The sequence below is a fragment of the Miscanthus floridulus genome, chromosome 17, assembly GCF_019320115.1.
Source record: "Miscanthus floridulus cultivar M001 chromosome 17, ASM1932011v1, whole genome shotgun sequence".
Lineage (NCBI taxonomy): Eukaryota > Viridiplantae > Streptophyta > Magnoliopsida > Poales > Poaceae > Miscanthus > Miscanthus floridulus.
Genome location: NC_089596.1, coordinates 83,496,827 through 83,510,806, shown reverse-complemented (window position 1 = coordinate 83,510,806; position 13,980 = coordinate 83,496,827). Strand labels below are relative to the sequence as shown.

At 45.8% G+C, this 13,980-nt stretch overlaps 1 long non-coding RNA gene across 1 annotated transcript; it reads left to right on the top strand.

The window, feature by feature from the left end:
- Positions 1-9,265: 9,265 nt before the first annotated feature.
- On the top strand, positions 9,266-13,838 carry LOC136518263 (uncharacterized). The gene is made up of 5 exons (XR_010774455.1): positions 9,266-10,233; positions 10,868-10,942; positions 11,730-11,816; positions 13,152-13,218; positions 13,700-13,838. It is a non-coding gene; the product is annotated as an uncharacterized lncRNA (long non-coding RNA).
- Positions 13,839-13,980: the final 142 nt, after the last annotated feature.

The following is a 13,980-nucleotide window of genomic DNA, read 5'->3' as shown; positions in this document are numbered from 1 at the left end:
CAGCTCAGACCTAGACCGCTTCAGCAACACTTCCTGCTTCAGAGGGTCAGTCAGTTCAAAGCTCAGGGTCAGATGATGATGGCGCCCAGTTCCATCTTGCTCCACGTACTTCAGCGCCCGACTCGTCCGCTGCAGCCCCACCGACCGACCCTTAGTTTTTGGTGTTTGACGCCAAAGGGGGAGAGGGTTTTGAGTATGTAGACTTAGGGGGAGCGAGCTTTAGGGGGAGCTAGTTATCCAGTATTAGCTTATTATATACATTTGGAGTTTTATTTGTGTGATACACTATTACTTATGCATTCGTGTGTTTACTTTCATGCATACTACTATATATATGCGATAGTGCTATCTACGTGATTGTGATATTTGACATGTGTGATTTCTATTTTGCATTATCTATATGTCATATCACTTGTGTAATGCTCATTTGTTTTTGCTTCCGCGTTTATACTTCGAAGCAAATGAGCTTTGTTAATTGTACTCATGCTTAATTCATATCCTTTGAGTACATTGTGTTGGCTTGGGTCATATAAGCTTGACTAACTCTTTTGTTCTTATTGACAAAAGCTTATATGAACCAAGCCCGTCAAAAACCTCACTCCATAACATACTCGAGGTGGTATTGTCATCAATCACCAAAAAGGGGGAGATTGAAAGCATCTAGGCCCCTAGTTGGATTTCGGTGATTAATGTCAATACAAGATTACTATGACTAACGTGTGTTTTGCAGAGGCAATTAAGTTAGGTCATGGTAATGGAGATCGATTGGGAAATTGAGGTTGTCATGCCCCTACGATGGAAATCGTTTCGGTTTTCAAAGGATGGACGACAAGGTTAAGGATGACTAGTTCTAAGTGTCGATTGGAGTTGGAAAGACACTTAGAGTAGTTTAGGACTTTGTTTTTCCTTTGGCCGTACTATGAAGGGGGGTATGAACGGGTAGCTTGACCTAGTTGAGTCTAGTGAGTTAGGTGTGGTGCACACTTGTTAAAACTAGCTCTAGGTAGCTCCTATGAATGCCTAAGATCGTTTGGAGCAAACTTCATTCACATATGTTCGAATGTTGGAAGTGAATGGAGGGTCAAACACTGATCGGACGCTGGCTCTGGTGCAACCGGACGCTGGCCACAGGGTCCGGTCAGTTCGTTTGACTGAGGTGATAAAGTCTGGTGTGACCGGACGCTGGAAGGTCATGTGACCGGACGCTGAGGGCCAGCGTCCGGTCGACTCCAGTAAGGGTCCAGACTTGGAAAAGAGTGACCGGACGCGTCCGGTCAGTGCTGACCGGACCCTGAGGGCTCAGCGTCCGGTCGAGTCCAGTAAGGTTCCAGTAAGGGTTTTATGCGACCGGACGCGTCCGGTCAGTGCTGACCGGACCCTGCCAGCGTCCGGTCGACTCGTTACTACTGGTTCGCGGGTTGAACTGACCGGAGCGTCCGGTCATCACGACCGGAGCGTCCGGTCATCCTGCAGAAACTCATAACGGTTCGTTTTTCAGGCTGGCTTATAAATAGAAGCTCCACTCGTGAGTGGAGTATCTTTTGCTCATTCCAACAGCTGAGAAACACGTTTGTGAGTGCCAAGAAGAGCAAGATCCTAGTGAGGTGTTTGTGATTTGAGAATCCAAGAGAGTAGCCTCACTAGCAAATCAAGAGTAGCAAAGTATGCATCCATCTTCTCATTAGGCTTCGCGTGGTCAAGTGAGAGTTCGTGCTTGTTACTCTTGGTGATCGCCATCACCTAGACGGCTTGGTGGTGATTGGGAGTTTGGTGTTCACCCGGCGGAGCTTGTGGGTGACCCAACTCAAGTTGTGAGCGGTTTTGGGTGATTCGCCGCGACGGAGTGTCGAAGAATCAACCCGTAGAGAGCACTTGATCCTTGCGCGGATCAAGGGGGAGCTACACCCTTGCGCGGGTGCTCCAACGAGGACTAGTGGGGAGTGGCGACTCTCTGATACCTCGGCAAAACATCGCCGCGTTCCTTTCTCTCTCTATTTACTTTGAGCACTTACTTTGAGCATTTACTTTGAGCAATTCAATACTTGTTCTTACATCCATAGAATTGCTTGCTAGAGTAAGTTTGGAACTTAGGTTGCGAGGTTGTTGTGCTTTAGTTTGATATAAATACTTTTCTAGGCACAAGGGGTTAATTGGGCTATCCGTAGGATTTGATTATTGAAAGAAAATTTAGAATTAGCCCAATTCACCCCCCCTCTTGGGCATCTTGATCCTTTCAGCTGCCATGGAGGAAGCTCTAAAGGGGGCCGAAGATCGGCATGTCCATCAGCTACGGGTGGCCTATCTTGTCACCAGGGCCGAACGGAGGACGTTGGCTGCTGGAAGGCAGGATGCCCCGATCTTGGAAGGGATCCCTATCCACCCGCCAGAAAGAAGAAGAACCGGTGTTGCAGCACCGCCCGCACCTCCACCCTCGGAAGTGTCAGAAGAAGAACCCTTGATTCCTCTCGCTCAGTCGTTGCCCCGCGAGGATGTAGACTAGTTGTCTTGGGATGCTGTACCCGTAGTAGTAGTACTTGTTGTCGCTGTCCCCCCGTATGGTACTCTTGCCATTGTTGTCGTCCGTAGTTGTTGAGATCGTTCGACCGTAGGTGAATGCTATGCTGTGAATGTGAGCCGGAATGCCTGTACGTTGTACCCATGTACGGTCGTTGGAACATGCATTTTAATTATTCGCTGTGTTTATTGCGTTCATCTACCTTAAGTTCATTAGATGTGCTTAAGAGTTTCATGGGTGATATCAAGTGGGTTACAAGAGAAGTTGCCATTCCGATACCAGCAGAGCAGCCGTGATTGGGTGTTATTGGACACTGTATCGACTAATTGTGGATGTCCCAACAGAATACTTAAATCTTTTTAAACCAAATCTATCGTTGGATTTAAAATTCCTTGTCCCTTGTTGTGGAGGGAAAACTTTGGTTGTTTGAATTTTCCCCTTGCGATACCCCCTTACTCTGTGGTCTATGACCCCACTGCCTTCATGGCGTATAAGTTGGTGATAGTTGCCTGTTTAAAAGCTTATGGTGCCGTGACGAAACCGAGGGCTCCGTGTGGAACAGCTGCCACATGTGACGCTGCTCGGCACGCGCTGGTATCGAGGTTGTTAACCAAGTACCTTTACCAAGTTACACTGTCGTACCGTTTCGTTTTAAGTTTTCTCCTTGAAAATGTTCGGGTGTTCAAACGGGAAATTCATAATGGGGATGCAAAAGTGTCGTTCAAGGTAAAAAGGAGATGGTTTGGAGAAAGGAAGTATGACATGATCTGGGTTTACAGAAAAGACGGATGGGGTCGAGGAAGGTCAGCAGTGGATAGTCAGGGGTAGTTGCAAAAGTCAGAGTGGACGTCTTGTCCAAAGCCCTGTGCTTAGTTGACCGCTACGCATGTTGGGTCATTTCGCTGCGTGCCCGGCGAACACCGTCGGTGTCGGGTCCATTATCGTCCCGTTTTCGTGTGGCCACGGCATCGTGCAGTGCTCACCGTCTTTGTGCACTGTGCGTGGCTCCTTTTCCCCAGCATCCGGTCGGCTTTTGACTCCCACGCCTCGTCCCTCGTACCGGACCCTCCCTTCCCTCTCTTTTCCTTCTTCTTTTGGTGACACGACCGCCCGCACGCCTGCCTCGTCGAGCGGACCCCCTCTACTCTCCTTTATTTCCCCCTCCGCCACTTGCGTAGGAAGCACGCCATGTTTTCGACCTTATCTCCATAGCATGCACCGTCTATGTATCACATCCCCGCCGCATCCACCTCTGGTGTATTGCTTCCCCTCTTCGTTCACCTCTATAAATACCCTTGGTCCTTGCTCTTCTTCTTCATCCCCATTCCTCTCGCATTCCCAGTAGAACTACAAAATCTAGTCAACGTTGTGAAGCTAGGTTCGTCTGTCGGAGGTGATGGTGTGATCTGAGACAAAGAAAAGATCCGGTTCGTCGAAGAAGTTCAAGTTCCCTTGGTTAGTTGGTCTTAGGATTCATGATGTTTTACTTCTCAGTCGACTGCTTCTGGATCTGTTGGTGCTACGCCATGTTTTGGATAATCATTATCTTGTTGTTTCTCCATTGTCCTCGTCTATCTCGACTTCTGGAGTAGGTCTCGGTTGTACCAAGTTGCTCTTAACCATGTATCCCTAGATTTCCGTGTGGTTTAGTATTCAAAGTCGTGTAACCTTTCGTGTAATCCCTGGTCTACGAAATGTAATCGCGTTTTCCCTTTTCTGGTTCCAACTTCGAATCTCGGGACGAGATTCTTTTTAAGGGAGGTTGGTTGTAACACCCTGGTGTTACGATCTTATTTAGCACCGTGATTTAGGCCTAAGAAAAATTTCCAGGATGTGTTTCTCGGATTTTTGATTTAAAACGTATTCGACGCGATACGCGAATCCTGTGTGACTTAGTTTCGTGGACTCGAATCAACGCCCAAGTAAATTACGCAGTGCGTAGAAATATTTAGGAATAGCAAACGACGATTCTAGCGAACGGTTTGTTCTGTTTGATTAAGCATGAAAAGCAACTTTTATAAATAAAATAAAATCCAGTAATAAATTGAATGATATATATATGTGTGTGTGTGCTCATGTGTTTATTTTGAGAAACACGCTCAGTTGAAAGGCCTTGAGTTTAGTTATTGACTTGTCGAGAGAACGGCTCCTCAGCGATGACGGAACGTCTCCCTGCCTCGCTTGTCTCTGCGGTCTCGATCTTGTCTTGCCAGCCGGCACGCCCTGCCAGACCACGTGCTCGCGTACTCGCTTAAGTCTCCTCCTCCTCTGCTCTCATCAGGCACACTGGCTAGCTAGCATCCGCGATACAGACCCGACATTTGGCTATTACTGTCCTAATAAAAGTATCCTGTGGCTTGCTTAATTAGGCGTCGCGGCACGTAACGACGAGCGCACGATTAGATTGGATTGAACAAGCTAGCTGCGGGAGCAGTTCAGTAAACATAGCGTGCTGACAAATGAGACAACAATATATATATATATATATATATATATATATATATATATATATATATATATATATATATATATTACCAATAGTACACGGTCAATCGGTTGTCTACGATGGGAAACAGCAAATGCAGTACGTCTTGTCCTATTATTTTAATGGGAGCACCAGCAGCCTATCCATCACAGCTGCGCCCGTTTTTCTTTGTTTCTGACTGTGTCCTGCACCGGCCTCCGCCAGCACATAGCCGTGGCCGCACATGCTGCTGTCTGCCCTGCCCGTCGTGTCCTTTCAATTTCCTGTCTGCGCGCTGGAACGCCACTGCCAGCCGTGTGGTACCGTGCTGCCCTGTCGGCCTCCCTCGGCTTCTTGAATACGTTTGCCTGCTGCCTTCTTGCTTAAGCCAAAGACCGAGCTACTCCGCGCCTCCTTCTCGCACGCCCGAGCCCTGGAGTATCGCCACTGCGGCCGCGCAGTCCATCGTTTTCCCTTTTCCATTCGCGTGTGCGCCTACGGCTCTGCCTCGCTTTCTCTTCTCTGTGCACAGCGGTGCCCCTCCTTCCTTCCCCGCTCTTCATCTTGCTCAAGGCCGAAGCTTCCTCCCTCCTCGGTTCCACCCACGTCCTGGTCCCGCGCTAGACCCGCGGTTCCCCCGGCGTCCATGCCGTAGCGCTCGGCCGTCACCACGGCGCCACTCCCCAGCTCACCCATCCAAGCAACCGGCCAAGGTCGCGCATCTCTGGCTGATTCATCGTGCCTCCTCCGTCGGCGCAGTGTCACGCGGAGCGGGCCGCCGTGCGCCACCTCCGGTGCAGCGAGGCCGCTGCCGTTGCCGCCTCGAGCTCCCGCCACCGCAGCTGCAGCGTCTTGCCGGCGTCCTCGCCCCTACCCGCGTGACCGCGCACGAGTGCCGCTGCACCAGGTCGCCCCGTCGACATCCGCACGCGGCTCCGCATCGTCCTCGCCGCGCCGTCCCGCGCCGAGCCCTGTGCGCCCATGCCGAACGTGGCCGTATCCTCGCTGCCCGTGCCCGAGCCGCGAAGCACCTCCCCGCTCCTCGGCCGCCCGCGCTCGGCCATGCCGCATCGTCCCGCCATGGCTGCCCGTCGGTGCCTGCTCTCTCCTGTGCGCGCGAGTTCCTTGCCACGCGCCGAGCCGCCGCGGCATCTGCTGCCCCGACGGGACCCGCGCCGTCGCAACCACAGCGTCTCCATTGCCGGTCGGAGCTCCTCAGCTCCTCGGCTCCAAGCGCCTCCGCTCCTGGAAAAGATGAAGCATGGTGAGCAGGGGTATAAGTCCAAGACGCAGCTTTATACAGGGTCCCTTTTGTGAAATACTTGACTCGTAGAATAGTGCTCGTGGAGCTCGGTTGCGTTAGGGAGAGTTCAAGGGCTTTTTAGCAAATTGCCACGCCACCTACCGCACTGGGCCGGCCTGTCGTCGTGCTGGGCCGCGCTCCCGGCCGCTGGGCCGCTGGCCGCGTGTCCGCCTGGGCCGCGCATCCCGTGTGGCCCGTCCGCGCCGTTTCATGGTGTTGGGCCGGTTGCGCCCCGCCTGGGCCGTCATGCGCCCGTCCGCCTGGGCTGCTTGCCCGCCGGCCCTGGCCGTGCTGGGCCGTGGAGCCAGTTAGGGGTGGCCGCCGGTTTTTCCTTTTGTCTAAAATGCTTTTCTATTACAGGTTGTTAGTACCCTATAAAATCAATATAAATTTGCGTAGTGGTCCAAAAAATTATGAAACTAGTTCTATTAAGTTCTTGAAATCATGAGCTACCTGTAGTAGATTTTGTTCACATAGTTTGATAATATTCGTGGAAGCTATATAATTAATTTAAGGTACTTAATATTGTAAAAATATAAACGTGTAGGAACTTCCGTGATAAATTGGTAATAGTATTGAATCTGAAATCTTTACAGTAGGTTCTTAGCAATATTAGGTACTCGTGGTAATTCTTGTAGCTCCAGAATAATCAGTTTACTAGGTAGCTAATGATGCTCTATTTCGAATAAGGATTAAATCGATAGAATGAAATAATGACTTAGGTTTAAATAACTAAAATAATTGTTGGGAAATGACGCCTTATCCGACAACGTATATATGTAGCCCAAGTACGGTCGTCGTTAGCACTAGCCGTTAACTCGAGAGGCGTACGTCGTATTTTACGAGTCACGATTGCAGTTGATTAATTACATCTTGGCATTGCATCGCATGCATATCATATAGGTACGATGATGGATCAACGGGTCGATCGAAGGGTGATTGAGAATCCGAAGATGGTGTAATGGAATTCTTTCCAGAAGATGATGCAATGGACTTGTTATTCAGCTGATGGTGGATGATCTGAAGATGCAGATACTAACTTTTTAATATATCTTACCCAGGCGAGCCCCGGTGCATAACCCCTACTTTTCTGCAGTTTAAATTATATTTGTGCATTAAGTTTTAAGGAGTTGAATGAAACCCACTTGCATATATATATCTTTATCCTATGAGTCTTACTAGTATGACAGAATCGTGCAGATTGCTATGCTACAGGACTCCGGTAGAAGTCGAGTGATTGCCTGTCACTCGCGAGAGATAGGAAATATATTATTGGATTACTATCACTTGGAAAATATGAAAATGGTGGAAAGGAAAATGGTGACCGGGCAGGGATGTGGTTTGGTATTGGTGGGTGTAAGAAGTTGTGTCACCGCGGAGGCGGGTCATAGCTTGGTTACACCGTTTTCCCCTGTCTGGTCGGTTAAGGACCGATCGTTGCATATGACTCTGGGCAGGTCACAGACTTATTATCCCGTGCACATACTTGTGTATGGGCGCTTGGAAAACTTGTTGCTCTCTTGTCGCGGATCCGGCTCTTTTCCGGACCGACTGTCAGGGTTTGTTTTTGGTGGAGGAGGTCCTTGCACCGCACTGAGTCTGGGACTCAGGGGCAGGGGCTTGGAGTCCCAGTTTGGACGGGGACCTGGACACCCGAGACAGGAGAGTGATGGGTTGGTCCTGCTTGTGCCCAGGGTACAAGCGGGACGTGTGTTTTCGGGGTACCTAGCTAGGGGCATTGATTCGCGAATCGCCGGGCTATCCGGTACGGCTTGTTTACGGTTTAGCATCGTAGTAAGAACTGAAGATGAAAGATGGAAAATGGAAAAGGAAATCTAATTGCTTACCACTTGCTTGAAAGTAGCACAGGTGCTTACATAGAATGGTTAGTTAATGAACCAATGCGGCTATTATTAAAAATCAAAAATAAGGACGCACGCTTAGTAATGCTTCCTGCAATGCAATGAACCCACAAGCCAGATCGCCCTACATATCCTTGGAGTCTTTTCTTTTCTTCTATCGGGTAAGTCTTGCTGAGTACAATTGAGTACTCAAGGTTTTATTCCCCCTGTTGCAGGTAACCGGTGGAGGCTTGAGCTGACCTTTGTGTGTGGATTCCTCCTGGTGGGCTCAGAGAGGATTTCCTTTACGCTGCGATCGTAGTTGCTATTTATAACTCTCACCAAATACTTTTATAAATGAAAGTTTCATAATCTGTTGTCGTAGTGTATATATCAATACTTCATCATGTCATTAATAGATGTTTATTTCCGCTGTAACTCTGTTCACATGTTTCTATTTGGCTGTTCAATTAAATTGTTGATAACTCTGATAATATGATTTCATTCCGCTGTTATATTAATAAATATTATATTCTGATGTTGTATTAAAAGTGATGTAAGAAATGGTTACGAATGATGTAAGCTTTATTCTCTCATTTGTGATCCTGATGGCAAAAATGTGGATTTTCGGGTTCTCCCTGGGGTGTGTCCGACGGAACCGAGTAATTTAGTGTTCTCCCTTGAGTGCTTAGTGTCTAATGGAAGACAAGCACTTCTGTGAGGCATTAGATTAGGCGGTTCTGCCACAAACACCCTCCAAAATATAGTTATGTCCTGTTCGGAATACAAGAACTTTTTCCTATTCTTATGTTTTTCTGTGAATGCAATTAAATTGATTTAAATTTTATGTGAATTAAACTGATTTTATAATGTTTTCGAATTATTTGAATCATACTAGGTTCGTGCCCGTGCGTTGCTACGGGTTTAAAAATCTATATTTTCTAATATTTCAAAAGATCAAGTGGTAACTCTAATTGCCAAAAATAAATAATATAATCTCATAACTTCATTTTCAAAAGCCATTACTCATACATTTTTGCTATTTTGCAAGTAAGCAAGAAAAAAGCAGCTTTGCAAATCTGTAGCATTTATGGTGCTTGTCATGCTTCCACTCAAGTTGGTGCTTCCATCTTGTAATTTACCTAAACAAGCCCGTGATGGTTTCCCGAAGGAACCACCGTCCACGTCGTCCCGAAATTTTGTGGCCGTCCGATTTCCCATCCTGTGGCCTAAAAATGTTGAATCTGCTTTCGTGCGAAGCTGCTCCTCATGCTTCTCCTGACCTTAGCTGGCTTTTACTTAGCTTCTCTTTACCTGCTCCGGCTTCCCATCCAAATCCACTCAATCAAATATATACTCTAGCTTCAGCTTCTCCTTCTCAACCCATCTGGAAAGATCTCGTCTCTTCCCGTCGCTCTCCTCTCTCTCCCCGTCGCCCTCTCTCTCCCCAGCGCTCTCTCCCTCTCCCTCTCGATCCGGACGCGGCGACCACCGGTGCGGACGCGGCGGCTGCGGTCCTCCTCCTCCTCTCCCCTCGCATCGTGGCGTGCCAGGTGGCCTAGCGCCGCAGGCTCACGGCACAAGGCACTGGGGGTGCCAGGCGCTCCCGGCCTACGCCGCGGTGCCGCGCGTGCGCCCCTGTGGTGGTCGTCTCCGGCCATGGCGCGGCGCGACCGGCCCAGCCGGTCGCCGCCGCGTTGACTGTCCCTGAGCTGCCTCCTTCCTCTACTCTGGCCTCTTCATGCGCTACAGGAAACCCTAGCTGCATGTGCTACAGGTCGCCGACGACAGTAGCGGCGGCAACCAGGACCTAATGCCTACTCTTCAGATCCGTGCTTTCGTTTACTGAATTCTGCCATTCCCTTTTCTGCTAGAAAGATTTGCTAATGCCTGTTATTTTCTTCTATTTTTTCGCAGCTAGATTTACTGATCACCTTTTTGGTTTCCCTTGCGTCTTTGCTGGACCTGCGCTTCTCTTCTTCCGTGTTTGTCAACCTTTTGGTTCTCCTGTTTGTTTGAGTTTTCGGTACAATTATGTGCACTAGTGTTCTTTCAGCTCAATTAATTGGAGTACCTGCAACTGCAAGCCTGAGCAAGAAATACAACAAAGGTCAGTGTTTTCTTGCTTTGGAAGTTCATGTAATCTTAGGTTTATTTCCAATTTGGTCTAATAAGGAGTGAACTCGAATGGTGTAGGCTCGCATTTATAGTTTCAGTTCTTATTTTCGAAAGCCCCAGGTTCCTGCGTCCCCTATATATTTTTTTAAAAAATCGCTTCATTCTGCTCGGACATTTTGGGTCACCGGTTCTTTTCATTTAATTGTTCTTCTTCACTCTTTTCCTCCCTTTTTTTTCTTCAGTGAAATTTAATAGTCGTTCCTGGAGTAGTTAGATCATGAAAGAAAATTTGGGGAGTTCAATGGGCAACCAAAGAAAATACTACTACTGTATTTGAAGGGAACAAATAAAACAAAAAAAAAGTTCTTCTCAGGTTCATGGAATATGGGAGAGTGATGTCAGCATGCCCTTTGCCTCCACTTCCTTCTGTTTAGTCATTTTAGGTTCATAGGCCTTTTATTTAGTTTCAAATATATACAGTTACATAGTTTAGTGCGTCAGTGTTCTAAACGTGCCTTTCCAGTTTTTTGTTTCTATAATATTCCACTTCACCTATCCTCATATAGTCATATTCCATTGTCCATGTTTGTTTCCTCTGCTTATTTTTCAAGGTGCGCTCTTCGTAGGAAAGGGTGCTTACTCTCGTTGTGGAGATATGTTGGTGTCTGCAGGTTGCCTCTGACGGCGACTATGCTTTATTGGTAAGTCAGCAAAATGGTCCATTTATGTTTCAAAGTGCGCCCTTCACAGCGAAGGGTGCTTACTCCTGTTGTGGAGATATGTTGGTGTCTCCAGGTTGGCTCTGTTGTCGGCTATGCTTTATTGGTAAGTCAGACAAATGGTTCATACGCTTTTTGTTGTATGTTCAAGCTATTTCACCTAAATTTTTGTTACATGCTTTAACAATGTGGTTGCATAATCACTAGATCCTAGGTTTAAATAAGTATGCATGCTTACATATTTGAAGTGGAATCGTTATGCATTCCATACTATCTTAAGGGATTAAATGTTCGGGCCACTTTCCTAGGATTAGATCGATTAAATAACTATGATTTCCATGTTTAGCCTGAGGTGGATGCACTTAATTTGCTGCAGTAGAAATTTCGTATGGCACGTATCTATACAGTCTACGAGTTGCCTTTCGTGGTGCATTAACAGAGTTAGCCTAGCCAAATTCACTTTCATTTGTTATGGCGTGGAGTAGTTGTAGCATATTTTTGTTCCTTCTCTACAAATAATGCCATAATGGTGCTTCATTTAAATGGTGAGTTTTCACAGTTCAGTTGTATTCAGTGCAATCATAGCGCAGATGTAAATGGTGACCTTTCATAGTTAAGTTCTATTGAGTACCATATTTCCTATTTATGCTTTGGGGTTATTATTTCGTTTCCCTCAAATTAATTGACTTTGGACAATGGATGATGTATATGTGCCATGAACAAAAGACTGGATCATCATTTTACTAATTATCGTTTTCTTCAAATTCAGTTCAATGATATTTGTTTGACTGGTTTTGGTACCTCAGACCCGTGACTCCCACAATGAAGACATGATTTTGGGACTGCTAAAGTGGTGGTGAGCAATTCTTATTGTACTTCTTCCACCTATGTCGTATCAGTCTACTGTGTTTTCATGTTTAGCAAAACCCCTGTGGTTAGTAGTTTGCTGCTATATGTGTGTTTTTCCCTGTATGCAGGATACCCTTGATATCTATGTTTATTCCTTAGCAGCGTTGAGTTTTTCTTGTTTACAAGAGTGCATGACAAAACAAATCTTTTCATTTGGTGTGCTTTGCATGAATAATATGTTCAAATTGTTAAATTGATTTCCTAATGTCGTCCCCATATTAGCTAAAATTCTTTGTTATTGTTTCTTCGTCCCCTCTTCTGTTTCTGTGTACCAAAGAAAATATATACTTGCCAGCATGTAGCTAATTATTTTTGCACCAGCTTTGGTTTCAAAGAATTGCTACAAACTATATCTCACTTCTTCTATGATACGGCCATGTACTCATCCCAAGGCAAGTTTGTTAGTCTATTTATGTACTTCATTCTTAGCCTGTTTATTTAGTATTTTAATACATACATTCTCTATTTATGACTACTTGATAATGGCCGCCTTGGCTATAGAGAAATCATCTGCTTACGTTTTATGTGTATAGAATGTTGTGTTGATGCCAAAGAGGTTTCTTGTGTCATCAAAGCACCTGCCTCTTCTTTTTTCTTCTCTTTGCGCCAAACTATTTTCCTGCGATCTTTTCAGTTTGCTAAGAAAAGAAAAAAGAGGGCTCTGCCTCTGCCTCGGATTTTATCGAGCACGAAAAGATTGGAAGCAAGGATGTCAAACTGTCTTGGATTTTTAGTGTGGTTTTAAATAGCTCTCTCGGAGATGCTCCAATATATAACCAACCCCAACGATGACCTTCTGTGATTCTCTAGGGGGTTTCATGAAGGATGTCAAACTGTCTCGGATTTTCCATGCTATGTTTACGGTCCTAACTTTTTGAGCCATACGTACCTTCATGAAATAACTAACATAGATTTCAAAGTTTTCTCTGCATTGATGCTATTTTTTTTTGCTCCTACCTTGGACCTCGATCAAGGTTATGGTGTTTCCATTAATTTGTTTTAGGTTGTTGCAGATCTATCTTTTATCTTTCTTTTTTCCTTCCATGTTTTTGGTCCTGTTCCCCTGGAATCCTGGTCCATCTAGCTTCATGGGTTTCTTCGCCATTGCATTCTCCTGCAATCTGCTCCATCTATCTTGATGGTTTTCTTCGTCATTGCAATTTGTAACCATATGGTGTTTTCTCCGTTTTTAGCGTCTACTGCTCCTCTTTTCAAGTTTCTATCTCTTCAGTTGCTATTTCAGTTCCCATGTTCATTCATGTTTCGTTTATTTGATTTGCAGTGCACATCACTATATGGCACAAGGAGTGCTTTGCCAAATCGAAGACGCAAAGGACTTAACTATGCATGTATTATACATTCTGTACCTCTTCCTTCCTTTGACTACTTTCTCCATACATAGATTGAATGCCTCTGAGAAAAAACAGAATTAAACATCTTGAATAGTTATTGATGGGTAATGTGTTCAAAAGTAGCTACGGATAATTTAAGTTTGCTACTTTTAGCTGGCACGATTTCTTGTAGTAGATTGTAGGTTATATAGATTAGTCCTCTATACATGGATTGCCTGTGCAGTGCTTTCGGTACCAGCTAGGGCTGCCAAATTAGGTGATGATGTTGCATCTGCTACATAATATGGCCTGTCATTTTCTTACGCCGTAGCAGCAACACATCAATTCTTTCTTGAGTAAAGTCCATTGCTTATTTTGTTTAGGCACCTTGTGAGCATTGTGTATTCCTCGCGTGGTGCAAAATAAAACGAGTTGCTTATGTGCGCCTTCTGTGTGTACCTAATTGTCTTTTCTCCTCTTTCTATCCTGTACCCTGCAGGTCATAATGCTACGTTGAAGGGAAATGCAGCTAGCATACGTATTTATATTGAAGATGAAAGGAAGCAAAGTTGCAATATATTTTCAGAAGACATCCGCGAAACAATCCAGCAAAACTATTCTCGTGTGTTTACCATCGGCAAAAGTAGAAACTTTCTTTTCCCATTTAGATACCTTTCTCGGTTGTATAACAGTTTAGCACAATATTAACTGAATATTCTTGATGTTGTCATTCAAACCAACGTTCCAGCTTCTCTATATAACATATGTACATATCAGCTC